The sequence below is a fragment of the Ipomoea nil genome, unplaced genomic scaffold (assembly GCF_001879475.1).
Source record: "Ipomoea nil cultivar Tokyo-kokei standard unplaced genomic scaffold, Asagao_1.1 scaffold1525, whole genome shotgun sequence".
In the NCBI taxonomy this organism is placed as follows: domain Eukaryota; kingdom Viridiplantae; phylum Streptophyta; class Magnoliopsida; order Solanales; family Convolvulaceae; genus Ipomoea; species Ipomoea nil.
The window spans coordinates 142,938-170,530 of record NW_017617953.1 but is presented as its reverse complement, the minus strand read 5'-3'; the positions used below and the strand labels follow the sequence as shown (position 1 = coordinate 170,530).

Here is a 27,593-nt window from a genome sequence, read left to right as displayed (position 1 = left end):
TGCTTGAGAGATTTGGACTCTCGTTGGGAAAACGCATGTACTTAGCAGGCACACGCCCAAACCACTCGGCTAAAAAAACTTGTGTGTTCTTTTATGGTAGAAAAATCGAAACGGATCATTATTTTTTTTTAGTTTTTTTTTCTACAAATTTCTATTTTTCATTGTAATATTTGTTTATAACTACTTCCTCAACCTACTAAATCACAAAGAATCAATATTTCCCAATTGGGGCCCAATCCCATGACCTCCTATATCGAAGAGCTACTTCATGCCGCTAAAAAGACCACAAGATCATTTACTGGTTAAAGAGTTCATATCCAACAATTAAAAATTTAAAACGAATTTCATTATTTCAAAATAGTTTTTGTATTAACCAAAGAAAATTGCATTGTTTCAAATAATTAAAAATTTACTTCTATCGTCGCATCATAGATTCTAACGCTCGCGGGGAAACACCATGTACTAAGCTGGCACACGCCTTAACCACTCGGCCAAAGCAACATGTGTGTTTTTGTATTGTAAATGAATAAAACGGATTATTATCTTTTTTAGAGATTTTTTCCAACAACTTACTTTGATACAATGTAATATTTGTTTTTAAGTACTTTATCAACCTACTGAATCACAAAGACTCTCAAACTCATGACTTCCTATTTAGGAGAGCCACTACATGCCACTATAAAGTCCACAAGATCATTTACTGGTTAAAGAGTTAATGTACTTCAATAAAAAGTTTAAAACGAACTTCAATATTTTAAAATAGTTACAAGATTTTATTTTTTATTTTTTGGAATTAACCAAAGAAAATTGCATTTTTCAAATAATTTAAAATTTACTTTTATCGTTGCTTGAGAGATTTGGACTATCGTTGGAAAAACGCATGTACTTAGCAGGCACACGCCCTAACCACTCGGCTAAAAAAACTTGTGTGTTCTTTTATGGTTGAAAAATCGAAACGGATCATTTTTTTTTTAGTTTTTTTTTTCTACAAATTACTCTGTTTCAATGTAATATTTGTTTATAACTACTTCCTCAACATACTAAATCACAAAGAATCAATATTTCCCAATTGGGGCTCAATCCCATGACCTCCTATATCGGAGAGCTACTTCATGCCGCTAAAAAGACCACAAGATCATTTACTGGTTAAAGAGTTCATATCCAACAATTAAAAATTTAAAACGAATTTCATTATTTCAAAATAGTTTTTGTATTAACCAAAGAAAATTGCATTGTTTCAAATAATTAAAAATTTACTTCTATCGTCGCATGATAGATTCGAACGCTCGCGGGGAAACACCATGTACTAAGCTAGCACACGCCTTAACCACTCGGCCAAAGCAACATGTGTGTTTTTGTATTGTATATGAATAAAATGGATTATTATCTTTTTTAGAGATTTTTTCCAACAACTTACTTTGATACAATGTAATATTTGTTTTTAAGTACTTTCTCAACCTACTGAATCACAAAGACTCTCAAACTATTGACGTCCTATTTAGGAGAGCCACTACATGCCACTATAAAGTCCACAAGATCATTTACTGGTTAAAGAGTTAATGTACTTCAATAAAAAGTTTAAAACGAACTTCAATATTTTAAAATAGTTACAATATATATATATTTTTTGGAATTAACCAAAGAAAATTGCATTGTTTCAAATAATTTAAAATTTACTTTTATCTTTGCTTGAGAGATTTGGACTCTCGTTGGGAAAACGCATGTACTTAGCAGGCACACGCCCAAACCACTCGGCTAAAAAAACTTGTGTGTTCTTTTATGGTAGAAAAATCGAAACGGATCATTATTTTTTTTTAGTTTTTTTTTTTCTACAAATTACTATTTTTCAATGTAATATTTGTTTATAACTACTTCCTCAACCTACTAAATCACAAAGAATCAATATTTCCCAAATGGGGCCCAATCCCATGACCTCCTATATCGGAGAGCTACTTCATGCCGCTAAAAAGACCACAAGATCATTTACTGGTTAAAGAGTTCATATCCAACAATTAAAAATTTAAAACGAATTTCATTATTTCAAAATAGTTTTTGTATTAACCAAAGAAAATTGCATTGTTTCAAATAATTAAAAATTTACTTCTATCGTCGCATGATAGATTCGAACGCTCGCGGGGAAACACCATGTACTAAGCTGGCACACGCCTTAACCACTCGACCAAAGCAACATGTGTGTTTTTGTATTGTATATGAATAAAACGGATTATTATCTTTTTTAGAGATTTTTTCCAACAACTTACTTTGATACAATGTAATATTTGTTTTTAAGTACTTTCACAACCTACTGAATCACAAAGACTCTCAAACTCATGACGTCCTATTTAGGAGAGCCACTACATGCCACTATAAAGTCCACAAGATCATTTACTGGTTAAAGGGTTAATGTACTTCAATAAAAAGTTTAAAACGAACTTCAATATTTTAAAATAGTTACAAGATTTTATTTTTTATTTTTTGGAATTAACCAAAGAAAATTGCATTTTTCAAATAATTTAAAATTTACTTTTATCGTTGCTTGAGAGATTTGGACTCTCGTTGGGAAAACGCATGTACTTAGCAGCCACACGCCCTAACCACTCGGCTAAAAAAACTTGTGTGTTCTTTTATGGTAGAAAAATCGAAACGGATCATTATTTTTTTTTAGTTTTTTTTTTCTACAAACTACTCTGTTTCAATGTAATATTTGTTTATAACTACTTCCTCAACTTACTAAATCACAAAGAATCAATATTACCCAAATGGGGCTCAATCCCATGACCTCCTATATAGGAGAGCTACTTCATGCCGCTAAAAAGACCACAAGATCATTAACTGGTTAAAGAGTTCATATCCTACAATTAAAAATTTAAAACGAATTTCATTATTTCAAAATAGTTTTTGTATTAACCAAAGAAAATTGCATTGTTTCAAATAATTAAAAAATTTACTTCTATCGTTGCCTGAGAGATTCAAACTCTCGCGGGGAAACCCCATGTACTTAGCAGGCACACGCCTTAACCACTCGGCCAAAGCAACATGTGTGTTATTTTATTGTATATGAAAAAAACGGATTAGTATCTTTTTAAGAGATTTTTTCCAACAACTTACTTTGATACAATGTAATATTTGTTTTTAAGTACTTTCTCAACCTACGGAATCACAAAGACTCTCAAACTCATGACGTCCCATTTAGGAGAGCCACTACATGCCTCTAAAAAGTGCACAAGATCATTTACTGGTTAAAGAGTTAATGTACTTCAATAAAAAGTTTAAACCGAATTTCAATATTTTAAAATAGTTACAAGATTTTATTTTTTATTTTTTGGAATTAACCATAGAAAATTGCATTTTTCAAATAATTTAAAATTTACTTTTATCGTTGCTTGATAGATTTGGACTATCGTTGGGAAAACACATGTACTTAGCAGGCACACGCCCTAACCACTCGGCTAAAAAAACTTGTGTGTTCTTTTATGGTAGAAAATTCGAAACGGATCATTATTTTTTTTTTAGTTTTTTTTTTTTTCTACAAATTACTCTGTTGCAATGTAATATTTGTTTATAACTACTTCCTCAACAGACTAAATCACAAAGAATCAATATTTCCCAAATGGGGCTCAATTCCATGACCTCCTATATAGGAGAGCTACTTCATGCCGCTAAAAATACCACAAGATCATTTATTGGTTAAAGAGTTCATATCCTACAATTAAATGTTTAAAACGAATTTCATTATTTCAAAATAGTTTTTGTATTAACCAAAGAAAATTGAATTGTTACAAATAATTAATAATTTACTTCTGTTGTTGCCTGAGAGATTCAAACTCTCGCGGGGAAACGCCATGTACTAAGCTGGCACACGCCTTAACCACTCGGCCAAAGCAACTTGTGTGTTTTTGTATTGTATATGAAAAAACAGATTATTATCTTTTTTTGAGATTTATTCCAACAACTTACTTTGATACACTGTAATATTTGTTTTTAAGTACTTTCTCAACCTACTGAATCACAAAGACTCTCAAACTCATGACGTCCTATTTAGGAGAGCCACTTCATGCCACTAAAAAGTCCGCAAGATCATTAACTGGTTAAAGAGTTAATGTGCTTCAATCAAAAGATTAAAACGAACTTCAATATTTTAAAATAGTTACAATATTTTTTTTATTTTTTTTTTTTTGGAATTAACCAAAGAAAATTGCATTGTTTCAAATAATTTAAAATTTACTTTTATCGTTGCTTGAGAGATTTGGACTCTCGTTGGGAAAACGCATGTACTTAGCAGGCACACGCCTTAACCACTCGGCCAAAGCAACATGTGTGTTATTTTATTGCATATGAAAAAAATAGATTACTATCTTTTTAAGAGATTTTTTCCAACAACTTACTTTGATACAATGTAATATTTGTTTTTTAGTACTTTCTCAACCTACTGAATCACAAAGACTCTCAAATTTATGACGTCCTATTTAGGAGAGCCACTTCATGCCACTAAAAAGTCCACAAGATCATTAACTGCTTAAAGAGTTAATGTACTTCAATAAAAAGTTTAAAACGAACTTCAATATTTTAAAATAGTTACATGATTTTATTTTTTATTTTTTGGAATTAACCAAAGAAAATTGCATTGTTTCAAATAATTTAAAATTTACTTTTATCGTTGCTTGAGAGATTTGGACTCTCGTTGGGAAAACGCATGTACTTAGCAGCCACACGCCCAAACCACTCGGCTAAAAAAACTTGTGTGTTCTTTTATGGTAGAAAAATCGAAACGGATCATTATTTTTTTTTAGTTTTTTTTTTTCTACAAATTACTATTTTTCAATGTAATATTTGTTTATAACTACTTCCTCAACCTACTAAATCACAAAGAATCAATATTTCCCAAATGGGGCCCAATCCCATGACCTCCTATATCGGAGAGCTACTTCATGCCGCTAAAAAGACCACAAGATCATTTACTGGTTAAAGAGTTCATATCCAACAATTAAAAATTTAAAACGAATTTCATTATTTCAAAATAGTTTTTGTATTAACCAAAGAAAATTGCATTGTTTCAAATAATTAAAAATTTACTTCTATCGTCACATGATAGATTCGAACGCTCGCGGGGAAACACCATGTACTAAGCTGGCACACGCCTTAACCACTCAGCCAAAGCAACAAGTGTGTTTTTGTATTGTATATGAATAAAACGGATTATTATCTTTTTTTGAGATTTTTTCCAACAACTTACTTTGATACAATGTAATATTTGTTTTTAAGTACTTTCTCAACCTACTGAATCACAAAGACTCTCAAACTCATGACGTCCTATTTAGGAGAGCCACTACATGCCACTATAAAGTCCACAAGATCATTTACTGGTTAAAGAGTTAATGTACTTCAATAAAAAGTTTAAAACGAACTTCAATATTTTAAAATAGTTACAAGATTTTATTTTTTATTTTTTGGAATTAACCAAAGAAAATTGCATTTTTCAAATAATTTAAAATTTACTTTTATCGTTGCTTGAGAGATTTGGACTCTTGTTGGGAAAACGCATGTACTTAGCAGCCACACGCCCTAACCACTCGGCTAAAAAAACTTGTGTGTTCTTTTATGGTAAAAAAATCGAAACGGATCATTATTTTTTTTTTAGTTTTTTTTTTTCTACAAACTACTCTGTTTCAATGTAATATTAGTTTATAACTACTTCCTCAACTTACTAAATCACAAAGAATCAATATTTCCCAAATGGGGCTCAATCCCATGACCTCCTATATAGGAGAGCTACTTCATGCCGCTAAAAAGACCACAAGATCATTTACTGGTTAAAGAGTTCTTATCCTACAATTAAAAATTTAAAATGAATTTCGTTATTTCAAAATAGTTTTTGTATTAACCAATGAAAATTGCATTGTTTCAAATAATTAAAAAATTTACTTCTATCGTTGCCTGAGAGATTCAAACTCTCGCGGGGAAACCCCATGTACTTAGCAGGCACACGCCTTAACCACTCGGCCAAAGCAACATGTGTGTTATTTTATTGTATATGAAAAAAACGGATTAGTATCTTTTTAAGAGATTTTTTCCAACAACTTACTTTGATACAATGTAATATTTGTTTTTAAGTACTTTCTCAACCTACGGAATCACAAAGACTCTCAAACTCATGACGTCCCATTTAGGAGAGCCACTACATGCCTCTAAAAAGTGCACAAGATCATTTACTGGTTAAAGAGTTAATGTACTTCAATAAAAAGTTTAAAACGAATTTCAATATTTTAAAATAGTTACAAGATTTTATTTTTTATTTTTTGGAATTAACCAAAGAAAATTGCATTTTTCAAATAATTTAAAATTTACTTTTATCGTTGCTTGATAGATTTGGACTATCGTTGGGAAAACACAAGTACTTAGCAGGCACACGCCCTAACCACTCGGCTAAAAAAACTTGTGTGTTCTTTTATGGTAGAAAATTCGAAACGGGTCATTATTTTTTTTTTAGTTTTTTTTTTTTCTACAAATTACTCTGTTGCAATGTAATATTTGTTTATAACTACTTCCTCAACAGACTAAATCACAAAGAATCAATATTTCCCAAATGGGGCTCAATTCCATGACCTCCTATATAGGAGAGCTACTTCATGCCGCTAAAAATACCACAAGATCATTTATTGGTTAAAGAGTTCATATCCTACAATTAAATGTTTAAAACGAAATTCATTATTTCAAAATAGTTTTTGTATTAACCAAAGAAAATTGAATTGTAACAAATAATTAATAATTTACTTCTGTTGTTGCCTGAGAGATTCAAACTCTCGCGAGGAAACGCCGTGTACTAAGCTGGCACACACCTTAACCACTCGGCCAAAGCAACTTGTGTGTTTTTGTATTGTATATGAAAAAACAGATTATTATCTTTTTTTGAGATTTATTCCAACAACTTACTTTGATACACTGTAATATTTGTTTTTAAGTACTTTCTCAACCTACTGAATCACAAAGACTCTCAAACTCATGACGTCCTATTTAGGAGAGCCACTTCATGCCACTAAAAAGTCCGCAAGATCATTAACTGGTTAAAGAGTTAATGTGCTTCAATCAAAAGTTTAAAACGAACTTCAATATTTTAAAATAGTTACAATATTTTTTTTTTTTTTTTTTTGGAATTAACCAAAGAAAATTGCATTGTTTCAAATAATTTAAAATTTACTTTTATCGTTGCTTGAGAGATTTGGACTCTCGTTGGGAAAAGGCATGTACTTAGCAGGCACACGCCTTAACCACTCGGCCAAAGCAACATGTGTGTTATTTTATTGTATATGAAAAAAACAGATTACTATCTTTTTAAGAGATTTTTTCCAACAACTTACTTTGATACAATGTAATATTTGTTTTTTAGTACTTTCTCAACCTACTGAATCACAAAGACTCTCAAACTCATGACGTCCTATTTAGGAGAGCCACTACATGCCACTATAAAGTCCACAAGATCATTTACTGGTTAAAGAGTTAATGTACTTCAATAAAAAGTTTAAAACGAACTTCAATATTTTAAAATAGTTACAAGATTTTATTTTTTATTTTTTGGAATTAACCAAAGAAAATTGCATTTTTCAAATAATTTAAAATTTACTTTTATCGTTGCTTGAGAGATTTGGACTCTCGTTGGGAAAACGCATGTACTTAGCAGGCACACGCCCAAACCACTCGGCTAAAAAAATTTGTGTGTTCTTTTATGGTAGAAAAATCAAAACGGATCATTATTTTTTTTTAGTTTTTTTTTCTACAAATTACTATTTTTCAATGTAATATTTGTTTATAACTACTTCCTCAACCTACTAAATCACAAAGAATCAATATTTCCCAAATGGGGCCCAATCCCATGACCTCCTATATCGGAGAGCTACTTCATGCCGCTAAAAAGACCACAAGATCATTTACTGGTTAAAGAGTTCATATCCTACAATTAAAAATTTAAAACGAATTTCATTATTTCAAAATAGTTTTTGTATTAACCAAAGAAAATTGCATTGTTTCAAATAATTAAAATATTTACATCTATCGTTGCCTGAGAGATTCGAACTCTCGCGGAGAAACCCCATGTACTTAGCAGGCACACGCCTTAACCACTCGGCCAAAGCAACATGTGTGTTATTTTATTGTATATGAAAAAAACGGATTAGAATCTTTTTAAGAGATTTTTTCCAACAACTTACTTTGATACAATGTAATATTTGTTTTTAAGTACTTTCTCAACCTACGGAATCACAAAGACTCTCAAACTCATGACGTCCCATTTAGGAGAGCCACTACATGCCTCTAAAAAGTGCACAAGATCATTTACTGGTTAAAGAGTAAATGTAGTTCAATAAAAAGTTTAAAACGAATTTCAATATTTTAAAATAGTTACAAGATTTTATTTTTTATTTTTTGGAATTAACCAAAGAAAATTGCATTTTTCAAATAATTTAAAATTTACTTTTATCGTTGCTTGAGAGATTTGGACTCTCGTTGGGAAAACACATGTACTTAGCAGCCACACGCCCAAACCACTCGGCTAAAAAAACTTGTGTGTTCTTTTATGGTAGAAAAATCGAAACGGATCATTATTTTTTTTAGTTTTTTTTTCTACAAATTACTATTTTTCAATGTAATATTTGTTTATAACTACTTCCTCAACCTACTAAATCACAAAGAATCAATATTTCCCAAATGGGGCCCAATCCCATGACCTCCTATATCGGAGAGCTACTTCATGCCGCTAAAAAGACCACAAGATCATTTACTGGTTAAAGAGTTCATATCCTACAATTAAAAATTTAAAACGAATTTCATTATTTCAAAATAGTTTTTGTATTAACCAAAGAAAATTGCATTGTTTCAAATAATTAAAATATTTACTTCTATCGTTGCCTGAGAGATTCAAACTCTCGCGGAGAAACCCCATGCACTTAGCAGGCGCACGCCTTAACCACTCGGCCAAAGCAACATGTGTGTTATTTTATTGTATATGCAAAAAACGGATTACTATCTTTTTAAGAGATTTTTTCCAATAACTTACTTTGATACAATGTAATATTTGTTTTTTAGTACTTTCTCAACCTACTGAATCACAAAGACTCTCAAACTCATGACGTCCTATTTAGGTGAGCCTCTTCATTCCAATAAAAAGTCCACAAGATCATTAACTGGTTAAAGAGTTAATGTACTTCAATCAAAAGTTTAAAACGAAGTTCAATATTTTAAAATAGTTACAATATGTATATATTATTTTTGGAATTAACCAAAGAAAATTGCATTGTTTCAAATAATTTAAAATTTACTTTTATCGTTGCTTGAGAGATTTGGACTCTCGTTGGGAAAACGCATGTACTTAGCAGGCACACGCCCAAACCACTCGGCTAAAAAAACTTGTGTGTTCTTTTATGGTAGAAAAATCGAAACGGATCATTATTTTTTTTAGTTTTTTTTTTCTACAAATTACTATTTTTCAATGTAATATTTGTTTATAACTACTTCCTCAACCTACTAAATCACAAAGAATCAATATTTCCCAAATGGGGCCCAATCCCATGACCTCCTATATCGGAGAGCTACTTCATGCCGCTAAAAAGACCACAACACCATTTACTGGTTAAAGAGTTCATATCCAACAATTAAAAATTTAAAACGAATTTCATTATTTCAAAATAGTTTTTGTATTAACCAAAGAAAATTGCATTGTTTCAAATAATTAAAAATTTACTTCTATCGTCGCATGATAGATTCGAACGCTCGCGGGGAAACACCATGTACTAAGCTGACACACGCCTTAACCACTCGGCCAAAGCAACATGTGTGTTTTTGTATTGTATATGAATAAAACGGATTATTATCTTTTTTAGAGATTTTTTCCAACAACTTACTTTGATACAATGTAATATTTGTTTTTAATTACTTTCTCAACCTACTGAATCCCAAAGACTCTCAAACTCATGACGTCCTATTTAGGAGAGCCACTACATGCCACTATAAAGTCCACAAGATCATTTACTGGTTAAAGAGTTAATGTACTTCAATAAAAAGTTTAAAACGAACTTCAATATTTTAAAATAGTTACAAGATTTTATTATTTATTTTTTGGAATTAACCAAAGAAAATTGCATTTTTCAAATAATTTAAAATTTACTTTTATCGTTGCTTGAGAGATTTAGACTCTCGTTGGGAAAACGCATGTACTTAGCAGCCACACGCCCAAACCACTCGGCTAAAAAAACTTGTGTGTTCTTTTATGGTAGAAAAATCGAAACGGATCATTATTTTTTTTTAGTTTTTTTTTTCTACAAATTACTATTTTTCAATGTAATATTTGTTTATAACTACTTCCTCAACCTACTAAATCACAAAGAATCAATATTTCCCAAATGGGGCTCAATCCCATGACCTCCTATATAGGAGAGCTACTTCCTGCCGCTAAAAAGACCACAAGATCATTTACTGGTTAAAGAGTTCATATCCTACAATTAAAAGTTTAAAACGAATTTCATTATTTCAAAATAGTTTTTGTATTAACCAAAGAAAATTTCGTTGTTTCAAATAATTAAAATATTTACTTCTATCGTTGCCTAAGAGATTCGAACTCACGCGGGGAAACCCCATGCACTTAGCAGGCACACGCCTTAACCACTCGGCCAAAGCAACATGTGTGTTATTTTATGGTATATTCAAAAAACGGATTACTATCTTTTTAAGAGATTTTTTCCACTGACTAACTTTGATACAATGTAATATTTGTTTTTTAGTACTTTCTCAACCTACTGAATCACAAAGACTCTCAAACTCATGACGTCCTATTTAGGTGAGCCACTTCATTCCAATAAAAAGTCCACAAGATCATTAACTGGTTAAAGAGTTAATGTACTTCAATCAAAAGTTTAAAACGAACTTCAATATTTTAAAATAGTTACAATATATATATATATATATATATATATATATATATATATATATATATATATATATATATATATATATATATATTTTGGAATTAACCAAAGAAAATTGCATTGTTTCAAATAATTTAAAATTTACTTTTATCGTTGCTTGAGAGAATTGGACTCTCGTTGGGAAAACGCATGTACTTAGCAGGCACACGCCCAAACCACTCGGCTAAAAAAACTTGTGTGTTCTTTTATGGTAGAAAAATCGAAACGGATCATTATTTTTTTTTAGTTTTTTTTTCTACAAATTACTATTTTTCAATGTAATATTTGTTTATAACTACTTCCTCAACCTACTAAATCACAAAGAATCAATATTTCCCAAATGGGGCTCAATCACATGACCTCCTATATCGGAGAGCTACTTCAAGCCGCTAAAAAGACCACAAGATCATTTACTGGTTAAAGAGTTCATATCCAACAATTAAAAATTTAAAACGAATTTCATTATTTCAAAATAGTTTTTGTATTAACCAAAGAAAATTGCATTGTTTCAAATAATTAAAAATTTACTTCTATCGTCGCATGATAGATTCGAACGCTCGCGGGGAAACACCATGTACTAAGCTGGCACACGCCTTAACCTCTCGGCCAAAGCAACATGTGTGTTTTTGTATTGTATATGAATAAAACGGATTATTATCTTTTTTAGAGATTTTTTCCAACAACTTACTTTGATACAATGTAATATTTGTTTTTAAGTACTTTCTCAACCTACTGAATCACAAAGACTCTCAAACTCATGACGTCCTATTTAGGAGAGCCACTACATGCCACTATAAAGTCCACAAGATCATTTACTGGTTAAAGAGTTAATGTACTTCAATAAAAAGTTTAAAACGAACTTCAATATTTTAAAATAGTTACAAGATTTTATTTTTTATTTTTTGGAATTAACCAAAGAAAATTGCATTTTTCAAATAATTTAAAATTTACTTTTATCGTTGCTTGAGAGATTTGGACTCTCGTTGGGAAAACGCATGTACTTAGCAGCCACACGCCCAAACCACTCGGCTAAAAAAACTTGTGTGTTCTTTTATGGTAGAAAAATCGAAACGGATCATTATTTTTTTTTAGTTTTTTTTTTCTACAAATTACTATTTTTCAATGTAATATTTGTTTATAACTACTTCCTCAACCTACTAAATCACAAAGAATCAATATTTCCCAAATGGGGCTCAATCCCATGACCTCCTATATCGGAGAGCTACTTCATGCCGCTAAAAAGACCACAAGATCATTTATTGGTTAAAGAGTTCATATCCTACAATTAAAAATTTAAAACGAATTTCATTATTTCAAAATAGTTTTTGTATTAACCAAAGAAAATTGCATTGTTTCAAATAATTAAAATATTTACTTCTATCGTTGCCTGAGAGATTCGAACTCTCGTGGAGAAACCCCATGCACTTAGCAGGCACACGCCTTAACCACTCGGCCAAAGCAACATGTGTGTTATTTTATTGTATATGTAAAAAACGGATTACTATCTTTTTAAGAGATTTTTTCCAATAACTTACTTTGATACAATGTAATATTTGTTTTTTAGTTCTTTCTCAACCTACTGATTCACAAAGACTCTCAAACTCATGACGTCCTATTTAGGTGAGCCACTTCATTCCAATAAAAAGTCCACAAGATCATTAACTGGTTAAAGAGTTAATGTACTTCAATCAAAAGTTTAAAACGAACTTCAATAATTTAAAATAGTTACAATATATATATATATATATATTTTTTTTGGAATTAACCAAAGAAAATTGCATTGTTTCAAATAATTTAAAATTTACTTTTATCGTTGCTTAAGAGATTTGGACTCTCGTTGGGAAAACGCATGTACGTAGCAGGCACACGCCCAAACCACTCGGCTAAAAAAACTTGTGTGTTCTTTTATGGTAGAAATATCGAAACGGATCATTATTTTTTTTTAGTTTTTTTTTCTACAAATTACTATTTTTCAATGTAATATTTGTTTATAACTACTTCCTCAACCTACTAAATCACAATGAATCAATATTTCCCAAATGGGGCCCAATCCCATGACCTCCTATATCGGAGAGCTACTTCATGCCGCTAAAAAGACCACAAGATCATTTACTGGTTAAAGAGTTCATATCCAACAATTAAAAATTTAAAACGAATTTCATTATTTCAAAATAGTTTTTGTATTAACCAAAGAAAATTGCATTGTTTCAAATAATTAAAAATTTACTTCTATCGTCGCATGATAGATTCGAACGCTCGCGGGGAAACACCATGTACTAAGCTGGCACACGCCTTAACCACTCGGCCAAAGCAACATGTGTGTTTTTGTATTGTATATGAATAAAACGGATTATTATCTTTTTTAGAGATTTTTTCCAACAACTTACTTTGATACAATGTAATATTTGTTTTTAAGTACTTTCTCAACCTACTGAATCACAAAGACTCAGACTCATGACGTCCTATTTAGGAGAGCCACTACATGCCACTATAAAGTCCACAAGATCATTTACTGGTTAAAGAGTTAATGTACTTCAATAAAAAGTTTAAAACGAACTTCAATATTTTAAAATAGTTACAAGATTTTATTTTTTATTTTTTGGAATTAACCAAAGAAAATTGCATTTTTCAAATAATTTAAAATTTACTTTTATCGTTGCTTGAGAGATTTGGACTCTCGTTGGGAAAACGCATGTACTTAGCAGGCACACGCCCAAACCACTCGGGTAAAACAACTTGTGTGTTCTTTTATGGTAGAAAAATCGAAACGGATTATTTTTTCATTTTAGTTTTTTTTACCTACAAATTACTCTGTTACAATGTAATATTTTTTTTATAACTACTTCATCAACCTACTAAATCGCAAAGAATCAATATTTCCCAAATGGGGCTCAATCCCATGACCTCCTATATAGGAGAGCTACTTCATGCCGCTAAAAAGACCACAAGATCATTTACTGGTTAAAGAGTTCATATCCTACAATTAAAAGTTTAAAACGAATTTCATTATTTCAAAATAGTTTTTGTATTAACCAAAGAAAATTGCATTGTTTCAAATAATTAAAAATTTACTTCTATCGTTGCCTGAGAGATTCAAACTCTCGCGAGGAAACACCATGTACTAAGCAGGCACACTCCTTAACCACTCAACCAAAGCAACTTGTATGTTTTTGTACTGTATATGAAAAAAACGGATTATTATCTTTTTTAGAGATTTTTTGCAACAACTTACTTTGATACAATGTAATATTTGTTTTTAAGTACTTTCTCAACCTACTGAATCACAAAGACTCTCAAACTCATGACGTCCTATTTAGGAGAGCCACTTCATGCCACTAAAAAGTCCACAAGATCATTAACTGGTTAAAGAATTAATGTACTTCAATCAAAAGTTTAAAACGAACTTCAATATTTTAAAATAGTTACAATATTTTTTTTATTTTTTGGAATTAACCAAAGAAAATTGCATTGTTTCTAATAATTTAAAATTTACTTTTATCGTTGCTTGAGAGATTTGGACTCTCGTTGGGAAAACACATGTACTTAGCAGGCACACGCCCTAACCACTCGGCTAAATGACTTTGTGTGTTCTTTATTGGTAGAAAAATTGAAACACATTATTATTTCTATTTTAGATTTTTTTTCTACAAATTACTCTGTTACAATGTAATATTTGTTTATAACTACTTCATCAACCTACTAAATCACAAAGAAACAATATTTCCCAAATGGGGCTCAATCCCACGACCTCCTATATAGGAGAGCTACTTCATGCCGCTAAAAAGACCACGAGATCATTTACTGGTTAAAGAGTTCATATCCTACAGTTAAAAGTTTAAAACGAATTTCATTATTTCAAAATAGTTTTTGTATTAACCAAAGAAAATTGCATTGTTTCAAATAATTAAAAATCTACTTATATCGTTGGCTGAGAAATTCGAACTCTCACGGGGTAACACCATGTACTAAGCAGGCACACGCCTAAACCACTCAACCAAAGCAACTTGTGTGTTTTTGTATTGTATATGAAAAAAAATGGATTATTATCTTTGATACAATGTAATATTTGTCTTTAAGTACTTTCTCAACCTACTGAAAACTCTCAAACTCATGACGTCCTATTTAGGAAAGCCACTTTCATGCCACTAAAAAGTCCACAAGATCATTAACTGGTTAAAGAATTAATGTACTTCAATCAAAAGTTTAAAACGAACTTCAATATTTTAAAATAGTTACAATATTTTTTTTTTTTTTTTGGAATTAACCAAAGAAAATTGCATTGTTTCTAATAATTTAAAATTTACTTTTATCGTTGCTTGAGAGATTTGGACTCTCGTTGGGAAAACACATGTACTTAGCAGGCACACGCCCTAACCACTCGGCTAAATGACTTTGTGTGTTCTTTATTGGTAGAAAAATTGAAACGCATTATTATTTTTATTTTAGATTTTTTTTCTACAAATTACTCGGTTACAATGTAATATTTGTTTATAACTACTTCATCAACCTACTAAATCACAAAGAATCAATATTTCCCAAATGGGGCTCAATCCCACGACCTCCTATATAGGAGAGCTACTTCATGCCGCTAAAAAGACCACAAGATCATTTACCGGTTAAAGAGTTCATATCCTACAATTAAAAGTTTAAAACGAATTTCATTATTTCAAAATAGTTTTTGTATTAACCAAAGAAAATTGCATTGTTTCAAATAATTAAAAATCTAATTATATCGTTGCCTAAGAAATTTGAACTCTCGCGGGGTAACACCATGTACTAAGCAGGCACACGCCTAAACCACTCAGCCAAAGCAACTTGTGTGTTTTTGTATTGTATACGAAAAAAAATGGATTATTATATTTGATACAATGTAATATTTGTCTTTAAGTACTTTCTCAACCTACTGAATCACAAAGACTCTCAAACTCATGACGTCCTATTTAGGAGAGCCACTTCATGCCACTAAAAAGTCCACATGATCATTAACTGGTTAAAGAATTAATGTACTTCAATCAAAAGTTTAAAACGAACTTCAATATTTTAAAATAGTTACAATATTTTTTTTATTTTTTGGAATTAACCAAAGAAAATTGCATTGTTTCTAATAATTTAAAATTTACTTTTATCGTTGCTTGAGAGATTTGGACTCTCGTTGGGAAAACACATGTACTTAGCAGGCACACGCCCTAACCACTCAGCTAAATGACTTTGTGTGTTCTTTATTGGTAGAAAAATTGAAACGCATTATTATTTTTATTTTAGATTTTTTTTCTACAAATTACTCTGTTACAATGTAATATTTGTTTATAACTACTTCATCAACCTACTAAATCACAAAGAATCAATATTTCCCAAATGGGGCTCAATCCCACGACCTCCTATATAGGAGAGCTACTTCATGCCGCTAAAAAGACCACAAGATCATTTACTGGTTAAAGAGTTCATATCCTACAATTAAAAGTTTAAAACATATTTCATTATTTCAAAATAGTTTTTGTATTAACCAAAGAAAATTGCATTGTTTCAAATAATTAAAAATCTACTTATATCGTTGCCTGAGAAATTCGAACTCTCGCGGGTAACACCATGTACTAAGCAGGCACACGCCTAGACCACTCAGCCAAAGCAACTTGTGTGTTTTTGTATTGTATATGAAAAAAATGGATTATTATCTTTGATACAATGTAATATTTGTTTTTAAGTACTTTCTCAACCTACTGAATCACAAAGACTCTCAAACTCATGACGTCCTATTTAGGAGAGCCACTTCATGCCACTAAAAAGTCCACAAGATCATTAACTGGTTAAAGAGTTAATGTACTTCAATCAAAAGTTTAAAACGAACTTCGAAAATAGTTACAATATTTTTTTTTTTGGGTTAACCAAAGAAAATTGCATTGTTTCAAATAATTTAAAATTTACTTTTATCGTTGCTTGAGAGATTTGGACTCTCGTTGGGAAAACGCATGTACTTAGCAGGCACACGCCCTAACCACTCGGCTAAATGACTTGTGTGTTCTTTATGGTAGAAAAATTGAAACGCATTATTATTTTTTTTTAGTTTTTTTTTTCTACAAATTACTCTGTTACAATGTAATATTTGTTTATAACTACTTCATCAACCTACTAAATCACAAAGAATCAATATTTCCCAAATGGGGCTCAATCCCATGACCTCCTATATAGGAGAGCTACTTCATGCCGCTAAAAAGACCACAAGATCATTTACTGGTTAAAGAGTTCATATCCTACAATTAAAATTTAAAACGAATTTCATTATTTCAAAATAGTTTTTGTATTAACCAAAGAAAATTGCATTGTTTCAAATAATTAAAAATCTACTTATATCGTTGCCTGAGAATTCGAACTCTCGCGGGGAAACACCATGTACTAAGCAGGCACACGCCTAAACCACTCGGCCAAAGCAACTGTGTGTTTTTGTATTGTATATGAAAAAACGGATTATTATCTTTGAGAGATACAATGTAATATTTGTTTTTAAGTACTTTCTCAACCTACTGAATCACAAAGACTCTCAAACTCATGACGTCCTATTTAGGAGAGCCACTACATGCCACTAAAAGTCCACAAGATCATTTACTGGTTAAAGAGTTAATGTACTTCAATAAAAAGTTTAAAACGAACTTCAATATTTTAAAATAGTTACAAGATTTTATTTTTTTTTTTTGGAATTAACCAAAGAAAATTGCATTTTTCAAATAATTTAAAATTTACTTTTATCGTTGCTTGAGAGATTTGGACTCTCGTTGGGAAAACGCATGTACTTAGCAGGCACACGCCCTAACCACTCGGCTAAAAAAACTTGTGTGTTCTTTTATGGTAGAAAAATCGAAACGGATCATTATTTTTTTTTAGTTTTTTTTTCTACAAATTACTCTGTTACAATGTAATATTTGTTTATAACTACTTCATCAACCTACTAAATCACAAAGAATCAATATTTCCCAAATGGGGCTCAATCCCATGACCTCCTATATAGGAGAGCTACTTCATGCCGCTAAAAAGACCACAAGATCATTTACTGGTTAAAGAGTTCATATCCTACAATTAAAAATTTAAAACGAATTTCATTATTTCAAAATAGTTTTTGTATTAACCAAAGAAAATTGCATTGTTTCAAATAATTAAAAATTTACTTCTATCGTTGCCTGAGAGATTCGAACTCTCGCGGGGAAACACCATGTACTAAGCAGGCACACGCCTTAACCACTCGGCCAAAGCAACATGTGTGTTTTTTATTGTATATGAAAAAACGGATTATTATCTTTTTAGAGATTTTTTCCAACAACTTACTTTGATACAATGTAATATTTGTTTTTAAGTACTTTCTCAACCTACTGAATCACAAAGACTCTCAAACTCATGACGTCCTATTTAGGAGAGCCACTACATGCCACTAAAAGTCCACAAGATCATTTACTGGTTAAAGAGTTAATGTACTTCAATAAAAAGTTTAAAACGAACTTCAATATTTTAAAATAGTTACAAGATTTTATTTTTTATTTTTGGAATTAACCAAAGAAAATTGCATTGTTTCAAATAATTTAAAATTTACTTTTATCGTTGCTTGAGAGATTTGGACTCTCGTTGGGAAAACGCATGTACTTAGCAGGCACACGCCCTAACCACTCGGCTAAAAAAACTTGTGTGTTCTTTTATGGTAGAAAAATCGAAACGGATCATTATTTTTTTTTAGTTTTTTTTTCTACAAATTACTCTTTACAATGTAATATTTGTTTATAACTACTTCCTCAACCTACTAAATCACAAAGAATCAATATTTCCCAAATGGGGCTCAATCCCATGACCTCCTATATAGGAGAGCTACTTCATGCCGCTAAAAAGACCACAAGATCATTTACTGGTTAAAGAGTTCATATCCTACAATTAAAAATTTAAAACGAATTTCATTATTTCAAAATAGTTTTTGTATTAACCAAAGAAAATTGCATTGTTTCAAATAATTAAAAATTTACTTCTATCGTTGCCTGAGAGATTCAAACTCTCGCGGGAAACACCATGTACTAAGCAGGCACACGCCTTAACCACTCGGCCAAAGCAACATGTGTGTTTTTTATTGTATATGAAAAAACGGATTATTATCTTTTTAGAGATTTTTTCCAACAACTTACTTTGATACAATGTAATATTTGTTTTTAAGTACTTTCTCAACCTACTGAATCACAAAGACTCTCAAACTCATGACGTCCTATTTAGGAGAGCCACTACATGCCACTAAAAGTCCACAAGATCATTTAACTGGTTAAAGAGTTAATGTACTTCAATAAAAGTTTAAAACGAACTTCAATATTTTAAAATAGTTACAATTTTATTTTTTTTTTTGGAATTAACCAAAGAAAATTGCATTTTTCAAATAATTTAAAATTTACTTTTATCGTTGCTTGAGAGATTTGGACTCTCGTTGGGAAAACATGTACTTAGCAGGCACACGCCCTAACCACTCGGCTAAAAAAACTTGTGTGTTCTTTTATGGTAGAAAAATCGAAACGGATCATTATTTTTTTTTAGTTTTTTTTTCTACAAATTACTCTGTTTCAATGTAATATTTGTTTATAACTACTTCCTCAACCTACTAAATCACAAAGAATCAATATTTCCCAAATGGGGCTCAATCCCATGACCTCCTATATCGGAGAGCTACTTCATGCCGCTAAAAAGACCACAAGATCATTTACTGGTTAAAGAGTTCATATCCTACAATTAAAAATTTAAAACGAATTTCATTATTTCAAAATAGTTTTTGTATTAACCAAAGAAAATTGCATTGTTTCAAATAATTAAAAATTTACTTCTATCGTTGCCTGAGAGATTCGAACTCTCGCGGGGAAACACCATGTACTAAGCAGGCACACGCCTTAACCACTCAAAGCAACATGTGTGTTTTTGTATTGTATATGAAAAAACGGATTATTATCTTTTTTAGAGATTTTTTCCAACAACTTACTTTGATACAATGTAATATTTGTTTTTAAGTACTTTCTCAACCTACTGAATCACAAAGACTCTCAAACTCATGACGTCCTATTTAGGAGAGCCACTACATGCCACTAAAAAGTCCACAAGATCATTTACTGGTTAAAGAGTTAATGTACTTCAATAAAAGTTTAAAACGAACTTCAATATTTTAAAATAGTTACAATTTTATTTTTTATTTTTTGGAATTAACCAAAGAAAATTGCATTTTTCAAATAATTTAAAATTTACTTTTATCGTTGCTTGAGAGATTTGGACTCTCGTTGGGAAAACGCATGTACTTAGCAGGCACACGCCCTAACCACTCGGCTAAAAAACTTGTGTGTTTTTATGGTAGAAAAATCGAAACGGATCATTTTTTTTTTAGTTTTTTTTTTCTACAAATTACTCCAATGTAATATTTGTTTATAACTACTTCATCAACCTACTAAATCACAAAGAATCAATATTTCCCAAATGGGGCTCAATCCCATGACCTCCTATATTACTTCATGCGCTAAAAAGACCACAAGATCATTTACTGGTTAAAGAGTTCATATCCTACAATTAAAAATTTAAAACGAATTTCATTATTTCAAAATAGTTTTTGTATTAACCAAAGAAAATTGCATTGTTTCAAATAATTAAAAATTACTTTATCGTTGCCTGAGAATTCGAACTCTCGCGGGGAAACCCCATGTACTAGCAGGCACACGCCTTAACCACTCGGCCAAAGCAACATGTGTGTTTTTTATTGTATATGAAAAAAATGGATTATCTTTGATACAATGTAATATTTGTTTTTAAGTACTTTCTCAACCTACTGAATCACAAAGACTCTCAAACTCATGACGTCCTATTTAGGAGAGCCACTTCATGCCACTAAAAGTCCACAAGATCATTTACTGGTTAAAGAGTTAATGTACTTCAATAAAAGTTTAAAACGAACTTCAATATTTTAAAATAGTTACAAGATTTTATTTTTTATTTTTGGAATTAACCAAAGAAAATTGCATTGTTTCAAATAATTTAAAATTTACTTTTATCGTTGCTTGAGAGATTTGGACTCTCGTTGGGAAAACGCATGTACTTAGCAGGCACACGCCCTAACCACTCGGCTAAAAAAACTTGTGTGTTCTTTTATGGTAGAAAAATCGAAACGGATCATTATTTTTTTTTAGTTTTTTTTTCTACAAATTACTCAATGTAATATTTGTTTATAACTACTTCCTCAACCTACTAAATCACAAAGAATCAATATTTCCCAAATGGGGCTCAATCCCATGACCTCCTATATAGGAGAGCTACTTCATGCCGCTAAAAAGACCACAAGATCATTTACTGGTTAAAGAGTTCATATCCTACAATTAAAAGTTTAAAACGAATTTCATTATTTCAAAATAGTTTTTGTATTAACCAAAGAAAATTGCATTGTTTCAAATAATTAAAAATTTACTTCTATCGTTGCCTGAGAATTCGAACTCTCGCGGGAAACACCATGTACTAAGCAGGCACGCCTTAACCACTCGGCCAAAGCAACTGTGTTTTTTGTATTGTATATGAAAAAAGGATTATTATCTTTTTAGAGATTTTTTCCAACAACTGATACAATGTAATATTTGTTTTTAAGTACTTTTCAACCTACTGAATCACAAAGACTCTCAAACTCATTCCTATTTAGGAGAGCCACTACATGCCACTAAAAGTCCACAAGATCATTTACTGGTTACTTCAATCTTCACCCAAAGAAAATTGCATTGTACTCGGAGAGCGGTGAACTAAGTTGCGGGGAACCCAGGCTTGAGAGATTTGGACAAAACGCATGTACTTAGCAGGCTAACCACTCGGCTAAAAAAACTGTGTGTAATATTTGTTTATAACTAAACCTACTAAATCACAAAGAATCAATATTTCCCAAATGGGGCTCAATCCCATGACCTCCTATATAGGAGAGCTACTTCATGCCGCTAAAAAGACCACAAGATCATTTACTGGTTAAAGAGTTCATATCCTACAATTAAAAATTTTTTCATTATTTCAAAATAGTTTTTGTATTAACCAAAGAAAATTGCAGTGTTTCAAATAATTACTTCTATCGAGATGTGTACTTTGGCCAAAAGTGTGTTATTTATTGTATATGAAAAAAACCCCTACAACTTACTTTGATACAATGTAATATTTGTTTTTAAGTACTTTCTCAACCTACTGAATCACAAAGACTCTCAAACTCATGACGTCCTATTTAGGAGAGCCACTTCATGCCACTAAAAAGTCCACAAGATCATTAACTGGTTAAAGAGTTAATGTACTTCAATCAAAAGTTTAAAACGAACTTCAATATTTTAAAATAGTTACAATATTTTATTTTTTTATTTTTTGGAATTAACCAAAGAAAATTGCATTGTTTCAAATAATTTAAAATTTACTTTTATCGTTGCTTGAGAGATTTGGACTCTCGTTGGGAAAACGCATGTACTTAGCAGGCACACGCCCTAACCACTCGGCTAAAAAAACTTGTGTGTTCTTTTATGGTAGAAAAATCGAAACGGATCATTATTTTTTTTAGTTTTTTTTCTACAAATTACTCTGTTACAATGTAATATTTGTTTATAACTACTTCATCAACCTACTAAATCACAAAGAATCAATATTTCCCAAATGGGGCTCAATCCCATGACCTCCTATATAGGAGAGCTACTTCATGCCGCTAAAAAGACCACAAGATCATTTACTGGTTAAAGAGTTCATATCCTACAATTAAAAGTTTAAAACGAATTTCATTATTTCAAAATAGTTTTTGTATTAACCAAAGAAAATTGCATTGTTTCAAATAATTAAAAATTTACTTCTATCGTTGCCTGAGAGATTCAAACTCTCGCGGGAAACACCATGTACTAAGCAGGCACACGCCTTAACCACTCGGCCAAAGCAACTTGTGTGTTTTTGTATTGTATATGAAAAAACGGATTATTATCTTTTTTAGAGATTTTTTCCAACAACTTACTTTGATACAATGTAATATTTGTTTTTAAGTACTTTCTCAACCTACTGAATCACAAAGACTCTCAAACTCATGACGTCCTATTTAGGAGAGCCACTACATGCCACTAAAAAGTCCACAAGATCATTTACTGGTTAAAGAGTTAATGTACTTCAATAAAAAGTTTAAAACGAACTTCAATATTTTAAAATAGTTACAAGATTTTATTTTTATTTTTTGGAATTAACCAAAGAAAATTGCATTTTTCAAATAATTTAAAATTTACTTTTATCGTTGCTTGAGAGATTTGGACTCTCGTTGGGAAAACGCATGTACTTAGCAGGCACACGCCCTAACCACTCGGCTAAAAAAACTTGTGTGTTCTTTTATGGTAGAAAAATCGAAACGATCATTATTTTTTTTTTAGTTTTTTTTTCTACAAATTACTCTGTTTCAATGTAATATTTGTTTATAACTACTTCCTCAACCTACTAAATCACAAAGAATCAATATTTCCCAAATGGGGCTCAATCCCATGACCTCCTATATAGGAGAGCTACTTCATGCCGCTAAAAAGACCACAAGATCATTTACTGGTTAAAGAGTTCATATCCTACAATTAAAAATTTAAAACGAATTTCATTATTTCAAAATAGTTTTTGTATTAACCAAAGAAAATTGCATTGTTTCAAATAATTAAAAAATTTACTTCTATCGTTGCCTGAGAGATTCAAACTCTCGCGGGGAAACCCCATGTACTTAGCAGGCACACGCCTTAACCACTCGGCCAAAGCAAACATGTGTGTTATTTTATTGTATATGAAAAAACGGATTACTATCTTTTTAAGAGATTTTTCCAACAACTTACTTTGATACAATGTAATATTTGTTTTAAGTACTTTCTCAACCTACTGAATCACAAAGACTCTCAAACTCATGACGTCCTATTTAGGAGAGCCACTTCATGCCACTAAAAAGTCCACAATATCATTAACTGGTTAAAGAGTTAATGTACTTCAATCAAAAGTTTAAAACGAACTTCAATATTTTAAAATAGTTACAATATTTTTTTTTTTTTTTTTTTTTTTGGAAGAGCTTTCATGCCGCTAAATTTCATTATTTCCAAAGAGAGATTCGAAAACCACTCGGCCAAAGCAACATGCTTTCTCATTGTCATTAACTGGTTAAAGAGTTAATGTACTTCAATCAAAAGTTTAAAACGAACTTCAATATTTTAAAATAGTTACAAAAGAAAATTGCAATTTAAAATTTATGGTAGAAAAATCTTTTAATGTAATATTTTTTTTATAACTACCTCGAATCAATATTTCCCAAATGGGGCTCAATCCCATGACCTCCTATATCGGAGAGATTTGGACTCTCGTTGATACAATGTAATATTTGTTTTTAAGTACTTTCTCAACCTACTGAATCACAAAGACTCTCAAACTCATGACGTCCTATTTAGGAGAGCCACTTCATGCCACTAAAAGTCCACAAGAATTAACTGTTAAAGAGTTAATGTACTTCAACAATATTTTATTTTTTTTTTGGAATTAACCAAAGCATGTACTTAGCCTCCTATATAGGAGAGCTACTTCATGCAAAATTGCACATCGTTGCCTGAGAGATTCCCACACGCCTTAACCACTCGCAATGTGTTTTTTATTGTATATGAAAAAACGGATTATTATCTTTTTAGCTAAAAAAAGATTTTATTTTATTTTTTGGAATTAACCAAAGAAAATTGCATTTTTCAAATAATTTAAAATTTACTTTTATCGTTGCTTGAGAGATTTGGACTCTCGTTGGGAAAACGCATGTACTTGTGTCCTATATCGGAGAGCTACTTCATGTTCTTTTATTAACCACTCGGTAGAAATCTTTTTAAGAGATTTTTTCCAATCGAAACGGATATTTTTTTTTTTTTTTTTTGGAATTAACCAAAGAAAATTGCATTTTTTAGTTTTTTTTACCATACAAATTACTTTCTCAACCTACTGCAAAGACTCTCAAACTCATGACGTCCTATTTAGGAGAGCCACTTCTGGTTCAAAAGTTTAAAACGAACTTCAATATTTTAAAATAGTTAATTAACCAAAGAAAATTGCATTGTTTCAAATAATTTAAAATTTACTTTTATCGTTGCTTGAGAGATTTGGACTCTCGTTGGGAATATTTTCGAAACGGATTTATATAACTACTTCCTCAACCTACTAAATCACAAAGAATCAATATTTCCCAAATGGGGCTCAATCCATGACCTCCTATATCGGAGAGCTACTTCATGCCGCTAAAAGACCACAAGATCATTTACTGGTTAAAGAGTTCATATCCTACAATTAAAATTTAAAACGAATTTCATTATTTCAAAATAGTTTTTGTATTAACCAAAGAAAATTGCATTGTTTCAAATAATTAAAAATTTACTTCTATCGTTGCCTGAGAGATTCGAACTCTCGCGAAACACCATGTACTAGCAGGCACACGCCTTAACCACTCCAAAGCAACATGTGTGTTTTTTATTGTATATGAAAAAAATGGATTATTATCTTTTGAGATACAATGTAATATTTGTTTTAAGTACTTTCTCAACCTACTGAATCACAAAGACTCTCAAACTCATGACGTCCTATTTAGGAGAGCCACTTCATGCCACTAAAAAGTCCACAAGATCATTAACTGGTTAAAGAATTAATGTACTTCAATCAAAAGTTTAAAACGAACTTCAATATTTTTAAAATAGTTACAATATTTTTTTATTTTTTGGAATTAACCAAAGAAAATTGCATTGTTTCAAATAATTTAAAATTTACTTTTATCGTTGCTTGAGAGATTTGGACTCTCGTTGGGGAAAACGCATGTACTTAGCAGGCACACGCCCTAACCACTCGGCTAAAAAAACTTGTGTGTTCTTTATGGTAGAAAAATCGAAACGGATCATTATTTTTTTTTAGTTTTTTTTTTCTACAAATTACTCTGTTTCAATGTAATATTTGTTTATAACTACTTTCTCAACCTACTAAATCACAAAGAATCAATATTTCCCAAATGGGCTCAATCCCATGACCTCCTATATAGGAGAGCTACTTCATGCCGCTAAAAAGACCACAAGATCATTTACTGGTTAAAGAGTTCATATCCTACAATTAAAATTTAAAACGAATTTCATTATTTCAAAATAGTTTTTGTATTAACCAAAGAAAATTGCATTGTTTCAAATAATTAAAAATTTACTTCTATCGTTGCCTGAGAGATTCGAACTCTCGCGGGAAACACCATGTACTAAGCAGGCACACGCCTTAACCACTCGGCCAAAGCAACATGTGTGTTTTGTATTGTATATGAAAAAAATTTATTATACTTTGATACAATGTAATATTTGTTTTTAAGTACTTTCTCAACCTACTGAATCACAAAGACTCTCAAACTCATGACGTCCTATTTAGGAGAGCCACTTCATGCCACTAAAAAGTCCACAAGATCATTAACTGGTTAAAGAATTAATGTACTTCAATAAAAAGTTTAAAACGAACTTCAATATTTTAAAATAGTTACAATATTTTTTTTTATTTTTTGGAATTAACCAAAGAAAATTGCATTGTTTCAAATAATTTAAAATTTACTTTTATCGTTGCTTGAGAGATTTGGACTCTCGTTGGGAAAACACATGTACTTAGCAGGCACACGCCCTAACCACTCGGCTAAAAAAACTTGTGTGTTCTTTATTGTAGAAAAATTGAAACGCATATTATTTTTTTTTAGTTTTTTTTTTCTACAAATTACTCTGTTTCAATGTAATATTTGTTTATAACTACTTCTCAACCTACTAAATCACAAAGAATCAATATTTCCCAAATGGGGCTCAATCCCATGACCTCCTATATAGGAGAGCTACTTCATGCCGCTAAAAAGACCACAAGATCATTTACTGGTTAAAGAGTTCATATCCTACAATTAAAATTTAAAACGAATTTCATTATTTCAAAATAGTTTTTGTATTAACCAAGAAAATTGCATTGTTTCAAATAATTAAAAATTACTTCTATCGTTGCCTGAGAATTCGAACTCTCGCGGGGTAACACCATGTACTAAGCAGGCACACGCCTAACCACTCAGCCAAAGCAACTTGTGTGTTTTTGTATTGTATATGAAAAAAATGGATTATTTATCTTTGACTTACAATGTAATATTTGTTTTAAGTACTTTCTCAACCTACTGAATCACAAAGACTCTCAAACTCATGACGTCCTATTTAGGAGAGCCACTTCATGCCACTAAAAAGTCCACAAGATCATTACTGGTTAAAGATTAATGTACTTCAATCAAAAGTTTAAAACGAACTTCAATATTTTAAAATAGTTACAATATTTTTAAATTTTTTTTTTGGAATTAACCAAAGAAAATTGCATTGTTTCAAATAATTTAAAATTTACTTTTATCGTTGCTTGAGAGATTTGGACTCTCGTTGGGAAAACGCATGTACTTAACAGGCACACGCCCTAACCACTCGGAAAAAACTTGTGTGTTCTTTTATGGTAGAAAAATTGAAACGCATTAATATTTTTTTTAGTTTTTTTCTTCAAATTACTGTTACAATGTAATATTTGTTTATAACTACTTCATTAACCTACTAAATCACAAAGAATCAATATTTCCCAAATGGGGCT

The 27,593-nt window shown here is 30.9% G+C and overlaps 12 non-coding genes across 12 annotated transcripts; all 12 read right to left on the bottom strand.

Annotated features, from left to right (window-relative positions):
- Positions 1–2,954: 2,954 nt before the first annotated feature.
- TRNAS-GCU lies at positions 2,955–3,036 on the bottom strand. The gene has a single exon. It is a non-coding gene; the product is annotated as a tRNA-Ser (tRNA).
- Positions 3,037–4,231: 1,195 nt separating this feature from the next.
- On the bottom strand, positions 4,232–4,313 carry TRNAS-GCU. The gene has a single exon. It is a non-coding gene; the product is annotated as a tRNA-Ser (tRNA).
- Positions 4,314–5,928: 1,615 nt separating this feature from the next.
- TRNAS-GCU lies at positions 5,929–6,010 on the bottom strand. The gene has a single exon. It is a non-coding gene; the product is annotated as a tRNA-Ser (tRNA).
- A 2,037-nt stretch (positions 6,011–8,047) lies between these two features.
- On the bottom strand, positions 8,048–8,129 carry TRNAS-GCU. The gene has a single exon. It is a non-coding gene; the product is annotated as a tRNA-Ser (tRNA).
- Positions 8,130–8,892: 763 nt separating this feature from the next.
- Positions 8,893–8,974, bottom strand: TRNAS-GCU. The gene has a single exon. It is a non-coding gene; the product is annotated as a tRNA-Ser (tRNA).
- A 1,609-nt stretch (positions 8,975–10,583) lies between these two features.
- On the bottom strand, positions 10,584–10,665 carry TRNAS-GCU. The gene has a single exon. It is a non-coding gene; the product is annotated as a tRNA-Ser (tRNA).
- Positions 10,666–12,330: 1,665 nt separating this feature from the next.
- Positions 12,331–12,412, bottom strand: TRNAS-GCU. The gene has a single exon. It is a non-coding gene; the product is annotated as a tRNA-Ser (tRNA).
- A 5,700-nt stretch (positions 12,413–18,112) lies between these two features.
- On the bottom strand, positions 18,113–18,194 carry TRNAS-GCU. The gene has a single exon. It is a non-coding gene; the product is annotated as a tRNA-Ser (tRNA).
- A 758-nt stretch (positions 18,195–18,952) lies between these two features.
- Positions 18,953–19,033, bottom strand: TRNAS-GCU. Its single transcript has one exon. It is a non-coding gene; the product is annotated as a tRNA-Ser (tRNA).
- Positions 19,034–22,795: 3,762 nt separating this feature from the next.
- On the bottom strand, positions 22,796–22,876 carry TRNAS-GCU. The gene has a single exon. It is a non-coding gene; the product is annotated as a tRNA-Ser (tRNA).
- A 762-nt stretch (positions 22,877–23,638) lies between these two features.
- Positions 23,639–23,720, bottom strand: TRNAS-GCU. Its single transcript has one exon. It is a non-coding gene; the product is annotated as a tRNA-Ser (tRNA).
- Positions 23,721–26,166: 2,446 nt separating this feature from the next.
- On the bottom strand, positions 26,167–26,247 carry TRNAS-GCU. Its single transcript has one exon. It is a non-coding gene; the product is annotated as a tRNA-Ser (tRNA).
- Between the last annotated feature and the right edge of the window lie 1,346 nt (positions 26,248–27,593).